A 19,163-nucleotide genomic window follows, 5' to 3' on the forward strand; every position below is an offset into this window, starting at 1 on the left:
ATGAGTGGGTTCTGAAATTGCAGAAATGCACATCAATTACTTAAAGTACAAGTTTTCTGCCAATATAAAGAGTAGGAAAATATCCCTGCAATTTTGCTGCCAGGTGCGGTGAGACATGGAAACATACTGTAGGAACAAAGGAAGATGCCTTATATTCCTCCATCTTACTCAGTGTTCTCTACACTGATTGGTAGTGGCTCTCTGGCGTTTTAGAAAAGAGTATTTTTCAGTCCTACCTGAAGATGCCAGGAACTGAATGTAGAATTTTCTACATGCCAATCAGATGCTCTACCATTGAGTTACAACCCTTCCCCAATAATATATGCTTAATATAAAGTACTTTGCTGGGAAGTGGTAATCAAAACTATACAATATGCAATGTTTAACTGTTGACTTTGAGCTAATATGGGTTCTGGATGAAATGCTGGCCTCAAATAAGAAAGATCTGAATTCAGGTCCTTGCCAAGTAAAGAATTCTCTCACTAGCACTGGGCAATTTGCAGTCACTTGCCATAGTTCGTTCTTCTTCTTCTTCTTCTTCTCCTCCTCCTCCTCCTCCTCCTCCTCCTTTTCTTTTGTAAAATTGGGATTTACCAGGAGTCTTACAGGGTTTATCTGAGGATGATTGAGGTAATGTAAATAATTAAAGTGCTCTAGAAATGATTAATCATCATACCATCTGGGTTTCTTCTCTCAACTCTGAGTCCAGCTGCCATGGAAATTGAAAGATAGGCTGTACTCACAACACAGAGCACCAAAATATATGTTAGAATCAGGAAGCGAGCAACTAGCGATTCGCTAAGTCAGGAATCAACCTTGTTGTGCCCTCTAGATGTTGTAGATGACAACCCCTATTGCACTGGCAATAGTCATGGATAATGGGAATTGTAACAAAGAACATCTGAAGGGCATCATGTTGACTACCCCTGCTGTCTCTATTCATGAGAGAATTGCTTCACTCATTTTTTATTGATTGATTGATTGATTGATTGATTGATTGATTGAAAGGGTTCTGGATATCTTTTCTTCTTCATCAGGCCCTGAACATTAGAAATCAATGTGGGCTCTCAAGTCCACTCAGGCAGTGTCTGGTAGACACTTTTTTGAGTAATTCTCCATCCTCACTTCTGTGCTATAGGATGCTGACTCACAGGTACCATGCCTCTTTCTCCCTCAAGCCCCCACAGAACCTGACAGTTGTGGCCTATTTGTAGGAGAAGGTCCTTGGACCAAACTAAACAATGTGAAGATCCACCAAATGATGGTGCAGTGTAGGCAAAAAATGTCTCCTCCTGCATCCAATTTGGGATGGTAACCCCAAAACCTTATTAGATATCACTAGTGCTTGGAAAAGTTTGTGCTGCCAGAAGTTAATGTGGGAAGCATTGTCCCTGGAACATGTGGCTCCATTGAACAGGCCCTAATACCTGCACCAGGTATTGAGCTACAGAAACCGGACAATTGGCCAAGTACCTTCCTCATGCTCCTTTCCTTTATAGAGGATGGAACAAAATCAACCTTCTGCCCAGCAGAAGATAGCCTGGGGAGCACCAGGACTAGCACAAGCATTGAATTAATGGAATAATGAGGGTCACTGGAGCAATGGAGTCTCCCTTTGACATCTTACAGAAAGGAAGCCTACCATCCAGCCTGTCGTAGTCTTGTTGCTGAACAACAATGTACAGGGCTCAGTGGAGTGGGAGGCCAGCCAACCAGAAGGGTCTTTGAGGTAGATTCAGCATCCAAAGTCAGGTCCAGTCCTAGGGTTAGGTGAACAGGTCAGGTGGTCCAGGGGTCAGGGAATTCGATGATCATGGGTTCAGGGGTCAAGGGTCAAGGAAGCAGCAAGATAGGACCACGAACGACAAGCATTGTTACCAGCATCTAACTGCTGCTGGACGCTTAGCCTGAGAAAGCTGAAGCCAGCTGGTTCTCACCAGCGCCTTCTCCTACGTGTCCATGATCAGCTGCAGGTGGAGTCACTCTGCCTTCTCCCCCTTTCAGGCTGCTGTTCAGCAGGTGAAGCTGGCTGCTGGCCCATGACACACACTAGTTGCTTCAATGCAGGCATCCCCAAACTCAGCCCTCCAGATGTTTTGGAACTACAATCCCCATCATCCCTGACCACTGGTCTTGTTAGCTAGGGATGATGGGAGTTCTAGTCCCAAAACATCTGGAGGGCCAAATTTGGGGATGCCTGCTTCAATGCCTGTCTGTGCAGAGGCAGGGGAGGTGCCTGGGTGCAAAAGTGCAAAGACTGCCTGGTTCACCTCCACACCAACCAGGCAAACCTCCCTGCTGGCTCCTTCTCTGAAAAAAAGGCCAATACAGTGGTACCTTGGGTTAAGAACTTAATTTGTTCTGGTGGTCCGTTCTTAACCTGAAACTGTTTTTAACCTAAGTTACCACTTTAGCTAATGGGGCCTCCCGCTGCTGCCACCGCCACATGATTTCTGTTCTCATCCTGAAGCAAAGTTCTTAACCCCAGGTACTATTTCTGGGTTAGCAGAGTCTGTAACCTGAAGCATCTGTAACCTGATGCATCTGTAACCCGAGGTACCACTGTACAGGTGTAGAGAACATTTGGTCTCCCAGATGTTGCTAAACTCCCACACCCATCAGCTCCAGCAAGCATGGCCTACAGTCGAACTGCTAGGTTGGCAGGAGCTGGTAAAGAGCAATGGGAGCTCATTCCGTCACACGGATTCTAACCTCCGACTTTCCAATCACCAAGCCCAAGAGGCTCAGTGGTTTAGACCACAGTGCCACCCACTCCCATTCAAATGACTTGTGGATAAATGGGCCTAATATAGAAAAAAAGTCTCCTTGGACTCTCTGATCATTTTTGAGTATATTTCGCTGCCCTGGCCCCAGTCTTGCTGCAAGAGGCTCTAAACTGGCAGAGGACCACCTATGCTTGCAAGATAGCTGCCAATTAGGAGATAATGGAGACTTGCTTTGAAAGACAAGGTATTCCCCATCTTAAAGGTAAAGGTAAAGGGACCCCTGACCATTAGGTCCAGTTGCAGATGTCTCTGGGGTTGCGGTGCTCATCTCGCTTTACTGGCCAAGGGAGCCGGTGTACAGCTTCCGTGTCATGTGGCCAGCATGACTAAGCTGCTTCTAGTGAACCAGAGCAGCGCACGGAAATGCTGTTTACCTTCCCGCCAGAGTGGTACCTATTTATCTACTTGCACTTGACGTGCTTTCGAACTGCTAGGTTGGCAGGAGCAGGGACCGAGCAACGGGAGCTCACCCCGTCGCGGGGATCCGAACCGCCGACCTTCTGATCGGCAAGCCCTAGGCTCTGTGGTTTAACCAAGCCACCCGCTTGGTAGTTGTCTAAACAGCAGCAGTGGTCTAAGCAGCCCCATCCTGCATCCTCAGGATTGCAGTATTGAATTTGCAAGTTGTGGTTCGAGGACCCGACCCCGCAAAGTGTGAAATGAAGACACAAGGACACATGATATAAGGTTAATGGGCTAGAAAAGGCCACAACTTTATTGATTACAGCAATGAAAAGGTATTGGGCTTAGGCATTGGATGGAAACAAGTGGGTTTATTCACCAGTAGGTGCAGCCTGTTGATGCTGATCCAACTATAGGCTCACCTCCTGCTGTCATCGAGGGTCATGCCATGGCCTCCCGCCAAGCAGGCATCGGACAGAATACACGACCGCCAGATTCCTTTAACGGAATACCCCTAGAAATTGAAGGCATAGGCGATGGCCACACCTAGCACTTCGACACACCACAACACATTATTCCAATGCCTAACCTACCCACCAATACCACAAAAGTTGTGATGATTGCTACGAAGTAGGCGAAAAAACCAAAAAGCCTATTGCCAAATGGAAAAACTCCTACCAGGCCCCCCGGACAACCAGGGCGACCAACCTAAGGTCCATAGCAAGGCCAATGACCTAAGCCCTAACTCAAAGGGAGTGGAGGGTGGGTGACTCGCAACGGGACGATGAGGACTGAGGCCAGGAAGAGGCTGGCGCTGCAGCAAAAGGCTGCTGGACACGCCCCCTCCGTGGCACCTGGTTGGATGGCCACCGGGGGGGGGGGGCGTGAGCACCAGCCAGGTGAGCTGGAGGCAGGGGGCAAATGCCCCCTGCTGGGCGGTGCTCGGGCTCCCGCCCACAACCACTCCCCTCTCTTTCAGGGAAGAGAGTCTTTGTGGTTCGAGGACCCGACCCCGCAAAGAGTGAAATGAAGACACAAGGGCACGTGATATAACGTTAATGGGCTAGAAAAGGCCACAAGTTTATTGATTACAGCAATGAAAAGGTATTGGCTTAGGCATTGGATCGAAACAAGTGGGTTTATTCACCAGTAGGTGGAGCCTGTTGATGCTGATCCAACTATAGGCTCACCTCCTGCTGTCACCGAGGGTCGTGCCATGGCCTCCCACCAAGCAGGCATCAGACAGAATACACGACCGCCAGATTCCTTTAACGGAATACCCCTAAACATTGAAGGCATAGGCGATGGCCACACCTAGCACTTCGACACATCACAACACATTATTCCAATGCCTAACCGCCACCCGAGCCAAAAGGCTCTCTTTCGGGGAGGAGAGTCTTTATCTAACGTTAGAGGTGTCTCTCTCAATTGGCCTAAGGCAATGCCTTTGCTTGCTTACACTGCAAAAATCCCCAGGGTGGGTTGCCCTCAATTTGGTCTAATTTGGGATTAAGAACTGCAGCTATAGTTATGGAAATGCCTTTGAGTCTGAATTAGTATGGTAGTCATGAGAAAATACACATTTTTTTGTAAAATCAAAGCTGGTGTTTAATAATAAAATGTCTGAATTTCTCCTTTCATGAGAAGTTGCAGAAGCCCCATTAAATAAGACATTTAAATGGATTTGTGTGTGTATTTAAAATATATGTGTGTGAAAGGCAACTGCTTTAAAAGAGGGAGAGAGGAGAAATCCCTCACATCCCATTTGACTTAAATTTGAATTGAGACAGATTAAAAAAGACGGGGGAGCAGGCAGGGAATGACTGGTCAGCTTTTAAAATTGCATATATTTTGTTAAAAGGCATACAGTTTGTTCCTGATGACCCAAGGATATGCATGTTCTCAAATGTTGCATTAACAGAATTGTTGATGATGTACTGCCATCTTTTGGCTATACAAATAACAAAAAAATGGAGGGGGGGAGAGACGTTGCTGTTTCAGAAAGGTATGCTTCATTTGAATTGAAGTTATGAGTTTCTTTCCTGTGATATAAGTTAAATTAAATCTACTAGCAATTACTTTGGGGGCAAAAGTGGCTACAAACGTCTTACAGACACAAAAGGAAGCAGTATGGCTCCATTCAGTGTGACTGAATAAAATGGTAGCAATGCTCCACAGGCATAGATGGGGGATGGTCTTTGTCCAGAATACTGATTTTAGACAGATATTTTGAGGCAAAATAGAGCAGTGTACATTATTCTGTCCCTCAGAGTTGCATGAAGCCCATGCGTGTCAAGCTGTGTCCCCCCCACAACAATTAGGAGAACAGAAGTCCTAACTAAAGCCTACAAAATTTTGCTTCAAACACTTGGTGGGTTCTTCCTTGGGCAAAATATCTGAGGAAACCAAGAATATGTTTATGAGATGAGGAGAGTTTCTCAGGGGAATTTCATAAACACAATAAATAAATTGATTTCATTGATTGTACTTTTGTATCATCTTTCTTTTGTATTAATATGCTTTTCACCGCTCTGGAGGGCTTTGGGCCAAAAAAAAGCAGTGCATAAACAAATCATAACCTAATGAAATAATCTGGAGCTACCAATTTATTTATTTTTCAAGGGATTAATGCAGAGCCCACTGTTCATCTTGGAAGTAGCTGAGCATCTGTGAGTGATTCAACGGAACTCTTAACAATGACATTGGTTGCTTTAAAAAGCTTGGATGAAGTCCTCAAAAAACATCAGGACCCTTCCTCTGAATGCATACATACCCTCCAACATTTTTCCGGTGAGGAAATATTGAATAATGAATTCAAAAGTTTAGCAAGAATGTATAAATTATTGTTGGAATGGTATACAAAGGATGAAGAGGTGAAATCGGTTATGATTGACTGGGCCAAATATTTTGGATATAATATACAAATAGATGATTGGTTAAAATTGTGGAAAGATGGAATAAGATTTACGGCGTGCACTGCTATAAAAGAAAATGTAATGAAGATGATGTATCGATGGTATACGACACCTGTAAAACTGGCAAAGATGTATAAGATAAGTAATAAATGTTGGAAATGTAGAGAAAAGGAAGGAACGTTTTACCATATGTGGTGGGACTGTAAAAAATTTAAAAGCTTTTGGGAAATGATTTATAATGAATTGAAGAAAGTATTGAAATATACATTTGTAAAGAAACCAGAAGCGTTTTTACTAGGAATAATAGGTAATGAGATAGATAAGAAAGATAGGAAGATATTTTTATATGCAGTGTCAGCAGCAAGAACTTTGATGGCCCAGAAGTGGAAACAAGAAGAGTTACCTACGATTGAAGAATGGAGAATGAAAATGATGGATTATGTGGAACTCGATAGACTAACAGGAAGGATCCGGAACCGACGTGATCAAAGATTAACAGAAGATTGGATGAAATTTATTGAATATATGCAAAAATTAAGTGATAATCAGATAACGTTTGTAAGTTTTAAGGAAGCTCTGTGAAGAGAAAAGGTAGGAATATTGTTAGATTGTAAAAAATTAATTAATAATATGGTGGTGTAATTTAAATTTAAGAAATGTGGAGAAAGTAAGTACTAGGAAGGTTTTTCAGGCGGGAGGAGGGAAGTCAATAAGGAGGAATTTGGATGTAAAAAGATGTTCTGGATGTATAATTTGTTATGGAAAAAGAATAAAAAATATATTTAAAAAAAAAAAAACATTTTTCCGGTGAGAATAGGAACGTTCTATTCAACAACAACAATAATTTTATTATTTATACTCCGCCCATCTGACTGGATTGCCCCAGCCACTCTGGGAGTCTTCCAACATATATAAAAACATAGTAAGACATTAAACATTTTTTAAAAACTCCACTATACAGGCCTGCCTTCAAATGTGTTCTAAAGGTTCTTCCTTATCTCCTAAACTCGAGGGTCAGATAACTCCATACCCTCCAATATTTCTCTGATGAAAATAGGGACATTCTAAGGAAAAGCAGGACATTCCAGGATCAAATCAGAAACCAGGATGGCTTCTGTAAATCCAGGACTGTCCCTGGAAAATACGGACACTTGGAGGGTCTGCACATAGTTGTTGGAATGCAACTTAGATGGGGTTGGCAGGATTAGTCCTGCCCCACCCTCCACATATTGGATGTAATTGTTGAGGGTGGTGCTTGAACACCCCTATGGTTGTTCACAGTCCCTTGTCCCATGTTACTGCTTCTCTGCACTTGATTTTCAGAGCCACAGCTCTTCACTACTTAACCTGTGAAGGACTTGATATCTTCACTTCATAGTTCTACCAATCTTAGTGGAACTAACATGCATACCTTTCAAGGTAAAGCACCCTTATGTGTTTCTCATATTTCCCCAGCCTTCAATACAGCTGCAAGCTGTTATTTCAGGACAGCAGAATTTGCCAAATGTTGTTAAATCCACCCTCAACCTTTTTATTCTTTCTAATGGTCTTTGTGTTTAATTTTGTCAATTAAATCACATTCAGTAATTGGGGGAAATGCAAGAACTTATTCTAATGCACACATTATTTCTACATTAGACAGATACAAGCACCAACTAAATCACCAAGGTTGCATCAAGTACAAAACACAATTATGCCATTAATTGTGCTAGAATGGTAAAATTTTAAGTGCAACAGCCCACTGTGACAAGCTTTCGTTGTCACACCTACAAGGAGATTCCACAAGTGTACATCAGTATATGATGCACACACAACAGCAAATAGCAAAAAAAAATCCAGAAATCAAAATCCTCTGACAATCATAGAATTGTGAACTAGCAAAGGGTATTGCAGCATGCTGCTGTAATTTGGCTGGAGAGACCTGGCTTTTTCATATTCCCAATGAAACATGTGGCACAATTGCAATCCTATCCATGTTTACCTGGGAATAAGCTTCATTGAACTCAGTGGTGCTTACATCCAATTGCTTAGGTTCAACCTTTAACAAATATTAAGCTTTAGCAAAGTGTACCTGTCAGGGAACTGACATCAGAGCGAGAAGCGGAGGCAGGGCTCCAGAGCGATGCCGGAGAGGGAACCAGCAAGGGGGAAGGAATTCAGCGTGACACCAATAGAGAGGAGAGGGAGATAGAGGAATCGGTGTCAGGGCTCCAAGACCCTTCAAGCGAAACTAGCGGAGAGAGTGATGGCACGCCCCTGCCTTCCCCTTACTTGCGCAGACGCGTTCCACGCAGGGAACATAGGAGGAGACTTGGGGTCAAACAGCTTTTATGCTGGAAGAGATTCAAGAAACGCCCACTGACGGATTCTGCAAGTGACTAACAGGTCACGGAGGGCGAGCTCTAACCCTAAACATGATTGAGCAAGCAATCTAACTAATCTGAAGGCAATTTACGCACAAGTAACCCCCTCACAACCATTACAGTACCCTTTAGCTTTGCGTGAGAAATGTGAACAACCTTGTCATAAAGTGCTAGCATTTAATGTGCTAACTTGAAGTAGGAATGCCAACAAAAGAACGGACACAAGTAACTAGCCTCTGCTTGATTATTTTCCTCATTATTGGGTTTACTGTATGCTAATGTGTCACAAACAATAGGAAAAATCGAAGCTTCGTTGTCACCTCATTAATTTGCCAGAGCAACAAGAGCCTGTCAATTATACTGGTTCTCTGGCAGAGGACATAATCACTTTTGTGCTAAAAAAATAATCCTGGAACTCATCCTGCTCTCATCATTCTTGCAACACTAATTGGGGTGTTTAGTTCTACTGCCAATCTTTTTTTCTTACCTTAAAATTCCTTGGATGTTTTGAGCAGTGACTTAGTCTTTCCCAAGCTCTTTCGGGCTCTGTCAAAATATCACAGGTGTTCTGCCTGAGCAAGAATCTCAAAGTTTACCACAAAACATAACTTCAGCCAAAATCTCTGTTCCCAAGTACTGCTAAAGGGATGTTTAGACAACCAGACATGAGAGAGAAGAGGTGGGGGCAGACTGGGCATCACCAACTATGCTGACTTTACTGTTTGTTTATTTTAAAATTTGATTTGTATGTCACTTTTGAACATTTACACATAAATAGACCAACCAGCCAGTCCTTCTGTTAATCTGGCATAATAAAATTAGCAGTGAATTCTAAAACCCAGTCCTGTCACACCTCTGAATGCCCATTTCAGAGAATCACAAGTGGGGAGAGCACTGTTGTGTTCAGGTTCTGCTTTGATGCTTCCCATATGCATCTGGTTGGCAACTGAAAGAACAAGGGGTTGAACTGCATTGGTACATTTCCAAACCTTGCGTTATGTGAAATACATTCAACAAACACACAAGACATAACCGGCTGTGTATTCACGTAAACAATACTCTTTTATATATCCTTATCACAATATGAAATGTTTATCTTGATCATAAACAACACATAAAGTGCAATAATACAGACGGAAGTCCCAATAAATCAGTTCATTCATAAATACCAAATATCTGCTGGTTTCTGTTCCACATATGTTCATAAAGTCCGAATTGCAGCCTACTACAGTTCCACAGTGTTGACAAGGATTTCCAGAATGATGCCTTGTTTCGCTCTCATGGGCTTCATCAGTTGTACATATTCTAAGTAATATAAATGAATATAATGCCACAATTCAACATATTTTAACAGATTAAAATTATATAAACAATTGTGCTATAGAAGTATATACCATATATGAAGTATCAAGATAATAGAACTTATAACATAGTGGTTTCTGCAGTGAACAACAACTGTTACAATGTAAGATTATATAGACAGGAGCAGCATTGATTTTAGTTACAGGCGACAGCAATCTGCAGCTGTAAGGTTTTCTTCTTAAAGTGACCCCTTTAAAACAACAAATGTAAAACAAACTTTATCCATACACAGGTGTTATACATACAAGCATTAGTAATGACTCATAGAAAGCAACTATAATCAATTACAGTATTCAAACCTGAGGGATGCAAAGAATTAAGTAGAAAAATCTAGTTTCTTTCTGTATAAGAATTTTCTTTGCTAGTTCTACAGGACCAAGTGTTTAAATTTGTTGGAAGTTGCCCAGAGTGGCAGGGGTAACCCAGTCAAATGGGTGGCATATATATAATAAGTTGTTGTTGTTGTTGTTGTTGTTGTTGTTGTTAGCGTGGACCAGCAGGCTCTTCTTTTGCCCTGAAATTTTATTACAGAGCATATTGACAGCTCTTCTAGAAAGACTGGCATATAAAGGACAGAGTAAGGTTACTCCACACATAAAAATATCTTCTGAAACTTGTTGGTCAAAGAAACTATATGAGTTCATAGGGAAAAGAACACACACTAAATAATCCCGAGGTCAAATAATTTTGTGCTTTGAGGTTCTGGACCAGTTTAACTTGCAACCACTAGAGCCATTTAAAAAAATATGTGCTATACAATTCTTGTGGCTGACAAAATCAGGAATCTGGGGGGTGAATTCTAGGCCAACACTGAACATCTTATAAGAGTCAAATTTAAAAGTTGCTGAGGTAGATATGACAGTGGCCCAGCAACTTTTCCCCAAGAGAGGTTGCAACTTAACCTGATTCAGGCTAGGTTACCTGAAATTGTAGCTTTCATTTAATAAGTTACACTTGCCAACTTGTTATCACTGGCCAGCATTTATGGATCTGCCCCTGTTGTTAGCTCAAGCAGTTACCTGACAATAGGGGAACAAGTTGGAGGGTAATGAGCCTTTTACACATTTGGTGTCTTTTAAACTGATTGCTGGAATTTGTCCCTAGTCTCACTGAAGCTATCAAGGTTAGATAACCAACTCCTTTTACCTGGTCTGCAGATCACAATAATATCATTTTATAATAATAATAATAATAATAATAATAATAATAAGCAGGTAAGAAACAGTTATGCTGCTTGCACCCAACAAAGGAAATGAATCCCAGTGAATTGCAGGAAGAGAACTTTTGAAGGTAGCACATGGAGAAAAGACATGCAGCATACAATAGGGAAAGTTTTGCTCCAAACTATGCCTTTGCAGAGAATGTAGAAATAATCCAAAGAACTTTTCAGCAAAGCTTATTCTATGTCAAGAAACCGTGTCTAAGAATACATTTCAGAAGAGCTTATTCTGTGTCAAGAGACCATTTATAATACCTGGAGAAAGTGATGCACACACATAGACAAAAGTGAGACTTTCAAAAAATGCTAGTATGTTATCATTGGTCTCTGTTGCATCTGCAGAAAACAGCAGCAGGAGACTCTTTCAGGTGGTTCGCAATTTAGCAGAACCACCTGCTCCATTAGAGCACAGTATGGGCCACATGATCTCCTGCAATGATTTTGCAAAGTTTTTCGTAGATAAAGTCACTCACATTTAGGAAGAGGTACACTCCACCATGGGAGCAGGGCCGGGGCAGGAGAGTGCTAGAGTCCTGTCTAGTCAAGTTGCACGGGATCAATTCCAATCTGATACCTCCGAGGATGTGGACAGGCTGCTTGGGCGAGTGAAACCAACCACCTGTCTCCTTGATCCTTGCCCATCCTGGCTTATAAAAGCTAGTGGGGAAGGGCTGGGCGATGGGCTTTGCGGGGTGGTGAATGCTTCTCTCTGTGAGGGAGCCTTCCCAGACCTGCTGAAAGAGGCAGTCATTAAACCGCTTCTTAAAAAAAACATCTCTAGACCTGGCCAATATGGCCAACTATCTCCCAGTCTCAAATCTTCCATTCTTGGGCAAGGTGATTGAGCGAGTGGTTGCTGAACTCCAGGCGTGCATGTTAAAAGAAAAACAACTACTAGACTTTTAGAAGACATCTGAAGGCAGCCCTGTTTAAAGGTAAAGGTAAAGGGACCCCTGACCATTAGGTCCAGTTGTGACCAACTCTGGGGTGGCGGCGCTCATCTCGCTTTATTGGCCGAGGGAGCTGGCATACAGTTTCCGGGTCATGTGGCCAGCATGACTAAGCCACTTCTGGCGAACCAGAGCAGCACACGGAAACACCATTTACCTTCCCGCCGGAGCGGTACCTATTTATCTACTTGCACTTTGACTTGCTTTCGAACTGCTAGGTTGGCAGGAGCAGGGACCGAGCAACAGGAGCTCACCTTGTCGCGGGGATTCAAACCGCCAACCTTCTGATGGCAGGTCCTAGGCTCTGTTGTTTAACCCACAGTGCCACCCGTGTCCCTCTTTAGGGAAGCTTTTAATGTTTGACCGACTATTGTATTTTAATATTTTGTTGAAAGCCGCCCAGAGTGGCTGGGGAAACCTAGCCAGATGGGCGGGGTATAAATAATTATTATTATTATCATGCACTAATAGTTTTATTCATGGTTCCACACAGCCAGCCAAGCTCTGCTTCATGTTACACCATTCCACCTTAAACATCTCACTTGACCTTTTTCCATTTCCCATTATCTTCCTGTAGCTCATCGATAAGCTTCAGTTCTCATTCTGATGTATTTGGGGTGGGGTGCTCCTTTATTATTATTTGTATTATTATTATTTATAAAAATGTATACACCTGCAAACCTCAGGGTTCCCGCAAGCATGCTGCTATTTCCCTTTTCTTTCTGAACAAGCTGAGAAAAGGACTGGAGTTCTCCATCACTTTCATCTTCTCTGCTGATAAAGCTTGATGGAGTTTGGATTTGATATCCCACTTTATCACTACCCGAAAGAGTCTCAAAGCAGCTAACATTCTCCTTTCCCTTCCTCCCCCGCAACAAACACTCTGTGAGGTGAGTGAGGCTGGGAAACTTCAAAGAAGTGTGACTAGCCCAAGGTCACCCAGCAGCTGCATGTGGAGGAGCAGAGAGGTGAACCCAGTTCCCCAGATTATGAGTCTATCGCTCTTAAGCACTACACCACACTGGCACTTGATAAAGTGCATATGCTTAAAGTGAATCTTTCCTGTGTTCCATCTCTTCACCACCCTATAGCATGGTCAATAATTGGAAGAAAGGGGGTGCTTTCTTAGCTTCTCTATAATAAAAAAAAACCAAATCACACTCCTAAACTCATGCTGCTGTCACCATCCCATTTCACTTACTCACCAATTAATTATTGGTATGTTAATTGTCCTAATTGATTAGATGTGTGTTACAGGAGTGGCACAAAGCTTGTCCGATACAGTTCTTATATTAAAGCTGTAAACACTTACCTGTTTCAGGATTGTGAAGTGCACATGTTTTTCTAGGCACTTCTTATTCTGAGCTAATCTGAGGGCTCTGGAAAATTTCCAAGTGTTAGGGAGCTCCAGGAGTCCCTATGGTGGGCAAGCAAATGATTCTGCTGGGGCCGAAGCCCTCACTCTTTAGACTTTGCCCACCATGTGAATTACTAAAGTGTTACCTCAGTTTTCAAATGGAAGCTGTGTGGCATGTTTGACTTCCAAAAAGCGTTTGAAAACCAAAGCATTTACTTCCGGGTTTACAGCATTCGAAAACCAAGACGTTTGTCAATGGAGACATTCGAAAACCGAGGTACCACTGTACTAGCGTCTCCTCACACCGCAGTTTGTAAAAGCTCTTGTGGACATCAGTAAGTAGGCACTGAAATATAGGATTCCAAAGAATCTGCTTGTGATAATTAGCTTGGTAATTCTTATAATGTCTGATTGTACTTTGGAACAGGTCAAACAACCAGAATTCATTGTACAGTAGCACCTCGGCTTATGTTACCCTCGGGCAATGTAAACTTCAGGTTGTGAAAGCGGCAAACCCGGAAGCGTTTCGCCATGTGTGCATGCGCAGAAGCGGTCTACCACTTCTCCTCAGGTTGAGAAAACCTCAGGTTCCGGCTGGAGCTCTGGAACCAATCCCATTTGCAACTGGAGGTACCACTGTATAAGAAACCAAAGCTACCAGCTTTTCCACATACAGGAAAGCATAGAAAAGTAAAATAAAATTGGATTGTCTACCTCAACTGTTCTTGGTACAGAGGGCGGGGGGGACTGTTTTGCTAATTATTTCAGAAAATGTCTGGGAGGAAGATGCACTCTATAATTATTGATGCTCATTATATATTCACATTTCCTTGAACAGACTGAAGGGAAATTAAGGGGGAGAAAGCACTATCAAAAGATACTCTGAATATGTGGTTGAAATGTAGTCAAGAGTGAAAATAAAAGTGAGCAGACAAAATCATCTCCTGCATCACTATATCATTCTGTGATTATCTTCCCATAAAGCAGATGGAATATTTGTCTTCATTTGATGTGTGGAAAACATCTGTTTTATTCAACTTGCCTTCAAAGCTGGTGCATATTTTGAAATTAATACAGTGAGAAAGGGAACACAAACATATAAGAGACAGACAAACATGCAATAAACAGACAAAATCAAATTTCCTTTCATTTCTTAGACTTTCTACTGAATTGTGCCTGATTTGTGAAATCCTGCTCAGGAAAAATATCAGTAGGGTAGTTTCAAAGATAACTTGAAGAATGTTGATATAATTAGCAGAAATAAATACATCAGTTATGCCATCTGAGGAGCCATGGGGTAAGGTAGAAGCCCAGATATGACAGTGAAATATGGTGCAGACAGTGAAATATGGTAAAGTCAGCTATGATTAAATGGGCACAAGATGTTGGACATAATATTATGTTGGCTGACTGGGAACAGTTATGGACCACAGGTATGACGTTTACGGCATGTAATGCCTTAAGAGAGAATATTATGAAAATGATATACAGGTGGTACATGACAGCAGTCAAGCTCGCAAAAATATATCATTTGCCCGATAATAAATGTTGGAAATGTAAAGAGACTGGAGGTACATTCTTTCACCTTTGGTGGACGTGCCCAAGGATTAAGGCTTTCTGGGAGATGATCTATAATGAAATGAAAAAGGTATTTAAATATACCTTCCTGAAAAAACCAGAGGCCTTTCTCCTGGGCATGGTCGGCCAATTGGTGTTAAAGAAGGATAGAACTTTTTTTATGTACACCACAACAGCAGCAAGAATACTCATTGCAAAGTACTGGAAGACACAAGAGCTACCCACCCGGGAAGAATGGCAGATGAAGGTGATGGACTATATGGAACTGACAGAAATGACTGGCAGAATCCGAGACCAGGGAGAAGAGTCGGTAGAAGAAGATTGGAAGAAATTTAAAGACTATCTACAGAAATATTGTAAAATTAAGGAATGTTAGAAGGATGTTGGAATGAAGTTATGTGGTTTTAGTAGTAATGTTATAAAGGAGTATTTAAAGATGGATTGTTAACAGGTGAGAATGTAAAGTCATAATATATTAAGATAAATTAGTAAGTAAAAATGGAAAGGATTTGCTGAAATAACCGATTGAACTAGAATACAAAAAAGGGAGGTGTGAGGAGGTCAGGGAAACAAGTAAATGAAAGACAAGATATGGAAAAGTTGGTTTGTTTTTAATTGTTTTTATTTTATTGTATTTTGTATTTTTGTATTTTTGTTTGTTTTTTTCTGATTTTTGTAACTTTTTTGAAACTTTAATAAATATTATTTAAAAAAAGAAAGACAGTGAAATATGAGATAGTCTGTTACCATATATCATACAGCGGAAATTGCACTGGGCTAGAAAATGCACCCCCAAAACCATTAGTATGATCCTTTCCTCTCTTTTATCCAGCATAGATGAGGGTTAAAGTTTTTGTTTGCACTTCATTTTGGCAGGGCAGGGCCTTGTTTGCCCTAGGAAAACCAGTCTCCACTGAACTTGTGCCATGTTAACATTTTGAGGCAAATTGTCACAGAGCTTTGAGGCAAATTTGTAGCAAAGTTTGTAGGACCTAACCCAGCAAAATATATGTAGGAACTATGTGGGAAGTTTAAGAGTTTCAATGAGATCAGTAACATTTCTCAGAGCAGGGGAATAAAATCTTTAAATGGAACTATTTTAAGTAGCTGAATATTTAACCTTGCAGAAGATGTGGGCAGCAAATGGATAAGATGGTCAGACTGGATGCAAAATGTGTTAAATTGCTAATTAAACCTTAAATGCAAAATGCAGTCAGAAACAGAATATCATTTCCCCCCTCTATGGGTCTTTATCTCTCTCTGAGTGAGTCATGAGAGGGAAAGTAAAATGTGTAACTCTCACAAATGGATGGCTACTCAAAATCAGGTGCTGGCAGCCTGGTTCCTATGAAGCGTTCAATTTGCAAACACTTCCTGTTAGGGAATACTACTTGTGGTGGTAAAGGTAAAGGTAAAGGTAAAGGACCACTGGGCGGTTTGTTGTTGTTGTTTAGCCGTTTAGTCATGTCCAACTCTTCGTGACCCCATGGACCAGAGCATGCCAGGCATTCCTGTCTTCCACTGCCACCCACAGTTTGGTCAAACTCATGCTGGTAGCTTCGAGAACACTGTCTAGACATCTCATCCTTCGTTGTCCCCTTCTCCTTGTGCCCTCCATCTTTCCCAACATCAGGGTCGTTTCCAGGGTCTTCTCTTCTCATGAGGTAGCCAAAGTATTGGAGTCTCAGCTTCAGGATCTGTCCTTCCAGTGAGCACTCAGGGCTGATTTCCTTAAGAATGGAGAGGTTTGATCTTCTTGCAGTCCATGGGACTCTCAAGAGTCTCCTCCAAAACCATAATTCAAAAGCATCAATTCTTTGGCGATCAGCCTTCTTTGTGGTCCAGCTCTTAACTGGACGGTTAAGCCCAGTCAAAGGTGACTATGGGGTTGTGGCACTCATCTCGCTTTCAGGTCGAGGGAGCTGGTGTTTGTTCAAAGACAGCTTTCCAGATCATGTGGCCAGCAGGACTAAACCGCTTCTGGTGCAACAGAACACTGTGATGGAAACCAGAGTGCATGGAAATGCTGTTTACCTTCCCACCACAGAGGTACCTATTTATGTACTTGCACTGGTGAGCTTTCAAACTGCTAGGTTGGCAGAAGCTGGGACAGAGCAACAGGATCTCACCCTGTCCCCTGTCATGGGGATTTGAACCGTCAACCTTCTGATCAGCAAGCCCAAGAGGCTCAGTGGTTTAGACAACAGTGCCACAACATCAAGGGTCAAGACCATATGGCAGCATGAAGCAATCAGAATTTAGCTCCCTACAAGAATTCCTGCAACTGGACAAATTAACATGTGATGGTGCACCCCATCTCTATTGCCCTCTGCAAAACCGAGGGTGAATGTGTGAAGCAGGGAGTTTGCATCTGCTTGCAAAGATTCCTGCCATGATGCAGAAACATGGAAAATCAGGATTCCACTTCATGTGAAGAGCTTACATGAGCAGAAGAAATCTTCCCAATGGAAACTGTTGGACTTGTTCCTCCAGCCCCTTACTTGTTAGTTTGGGACACTTGAAGAGAGGTTTTTATATTTCTGCCTTGTTTTCCTCATTTACCTTCAAACACTTCAAGAAGACGGTTGCATACAATCTCCACACTTCTTTGGCGATCACTTGTAGCAGAGTAAGATTGTCTTCCATAGACATGGTTTTAACAGTGAGTCTGTAAATGACTGTGGAGGCCAATTCTGGACTCCATAGTGGAGACATTGGTTTCTGGGTGGGAGTTGATCACGGCGTGGATTTGCCAAGCGTGCCTTCCTCTTAGCACATTTCTCCCTTTCTCCCTGAGTTTGAGTGTCTTCAAAGCCCATGACACCTTTGGTAAAGGCTGTTCTCCAACTGGAGTGCTCGCAGGCCAGTATTTCCCAGTTGTCAGTGTTTATACTATATATATTTTTAGATTTGCCTTGAGATTTGCCTTTGCCTTTTTTAGATTTGCCTCCACACACACACACACACACACACACACACACACACACCAGCTACAATATCTTATCTGCATTAAATAAAGTGGGCTGACCAGATGATGTCTCTTTAAGTTTTTCAACGGTGTAATTAAATTTCCTCCATTTGCACCAGATAAGCAACTTCTCCAGTTAGGAAAAGTCCAAATGGACATGCCTTGCGACTGTTATGACATGGGATAACTAAAATTGTTAGACTAAGTGAAATTTAATGGAAAATGCTACTAAAGTTATTTGGCCTCAGCACCTTCTTTCAAAGTGAACTGACTTGCTGGAGGTAAATCAATTAGAGGTCACTGTTGACATGTCAGAGAGATTGGTGGTATCTTGAAATAGCAGCATGAGTTTTCGAGATAACATTACTGTGGCACTACTAATCCTACTATCATCTATCAATATCCCCCCCCCCCCACACCACCACAACTACATTTTAAGGTGACTTCTTGAGTTCTAAGACTGATCTGGAAAGTTCTGAGAAACCAGACATGTAATGAGATGCACAAGCTACTCCTAGCTAAGCTATGATTACTTAGAAGTAGGTTGCATTGATTTAAGTAAGATTGACTTCCATTTTATTATGCATAGGAATGTAGATGTGAAGCATAAATGGTTCCATAGATTTCAGCATAAGTGGGTACAGGTTTACATCTTTAATAGGATACATTGGAAAAGTATTAAATGACCTCTACTTGAAATGTTTGTTATTGTTACACTGGGCAACAATTTTTTACTTTTTGAATGTTGTCTAGATTTCTACAATTGATTTAGGGTATCTTTGCACTGCTGAATCAGGAAATGGCATCCGTTTCTCTCCATCAGGTCAGGTTTTTGTGCTATGTTGATTTGAAAAAAAAATCAGATCTTGTGACAAAATCGATTACATTTTTGTGGCATTATCAGCTGATTTTTGTCAACACATATCATCCTAAATATGTTTTTAAGAGAAAAAAATGTTTTTCCAACAACATATATTGATTACCTGATAGAAACATCGATTACTGTAAACTGAATGGTGGGCATTGATAAAGGTAAGTACACGTAAATTGCATGTTGCTTCAACATTTTTCAAACTTCAGGGCTTGAATTTCCGTTTCTTGGAACTCCTGGAATGCTCAGCGGCAGGGAGGTCTCTCTTCAGAGTCCAACAGTAGTCAGCCATCATGACTGTGTCCCAGCGACCCTGATACCTGGTCTCCATCTCTTTCATGGCCTGATGGAATCTCTCCCCCTGCTTGTCACTCATTGAACCCAGGTTCTCA

At 41.9% G+C, this 19,163-nt stretch overlaps 1 protein-coding gene across 1 annotated transcript in view; it reads right to left on the reverse strand.

Moving 5' to 3' along the window:
- Positions 1–19,163, reverse strand: part of LOC307223635 (uncharacterized protein) — a 688,399-nt gene that overhangs the window by 234,526 nt on the left and 434,710 nt on the right. Inside the window, exon 2 of the mRNA XM_079989872.1 lies at positions 18,941–18,957. The gene's annotated coding sequence lies outside the window, so the exon portion shown is untranslated. The remainder of the gene's footprint in view (positions 1–18,940; positions 18,958–19,163) is intronic.

Source organism: Podarcis cretensis (assembly GCF_951804945.1).
Source record: "Podarcis cretensis genome assembly, chromosome: 9".
Taxonomy (NCBI): domain Eukaryota; kingdom Metazoa; phylum Chordata; class Lepidosauria; order Squamata; family Lacertidae; genus Podarcis; species Podarcis cretensis.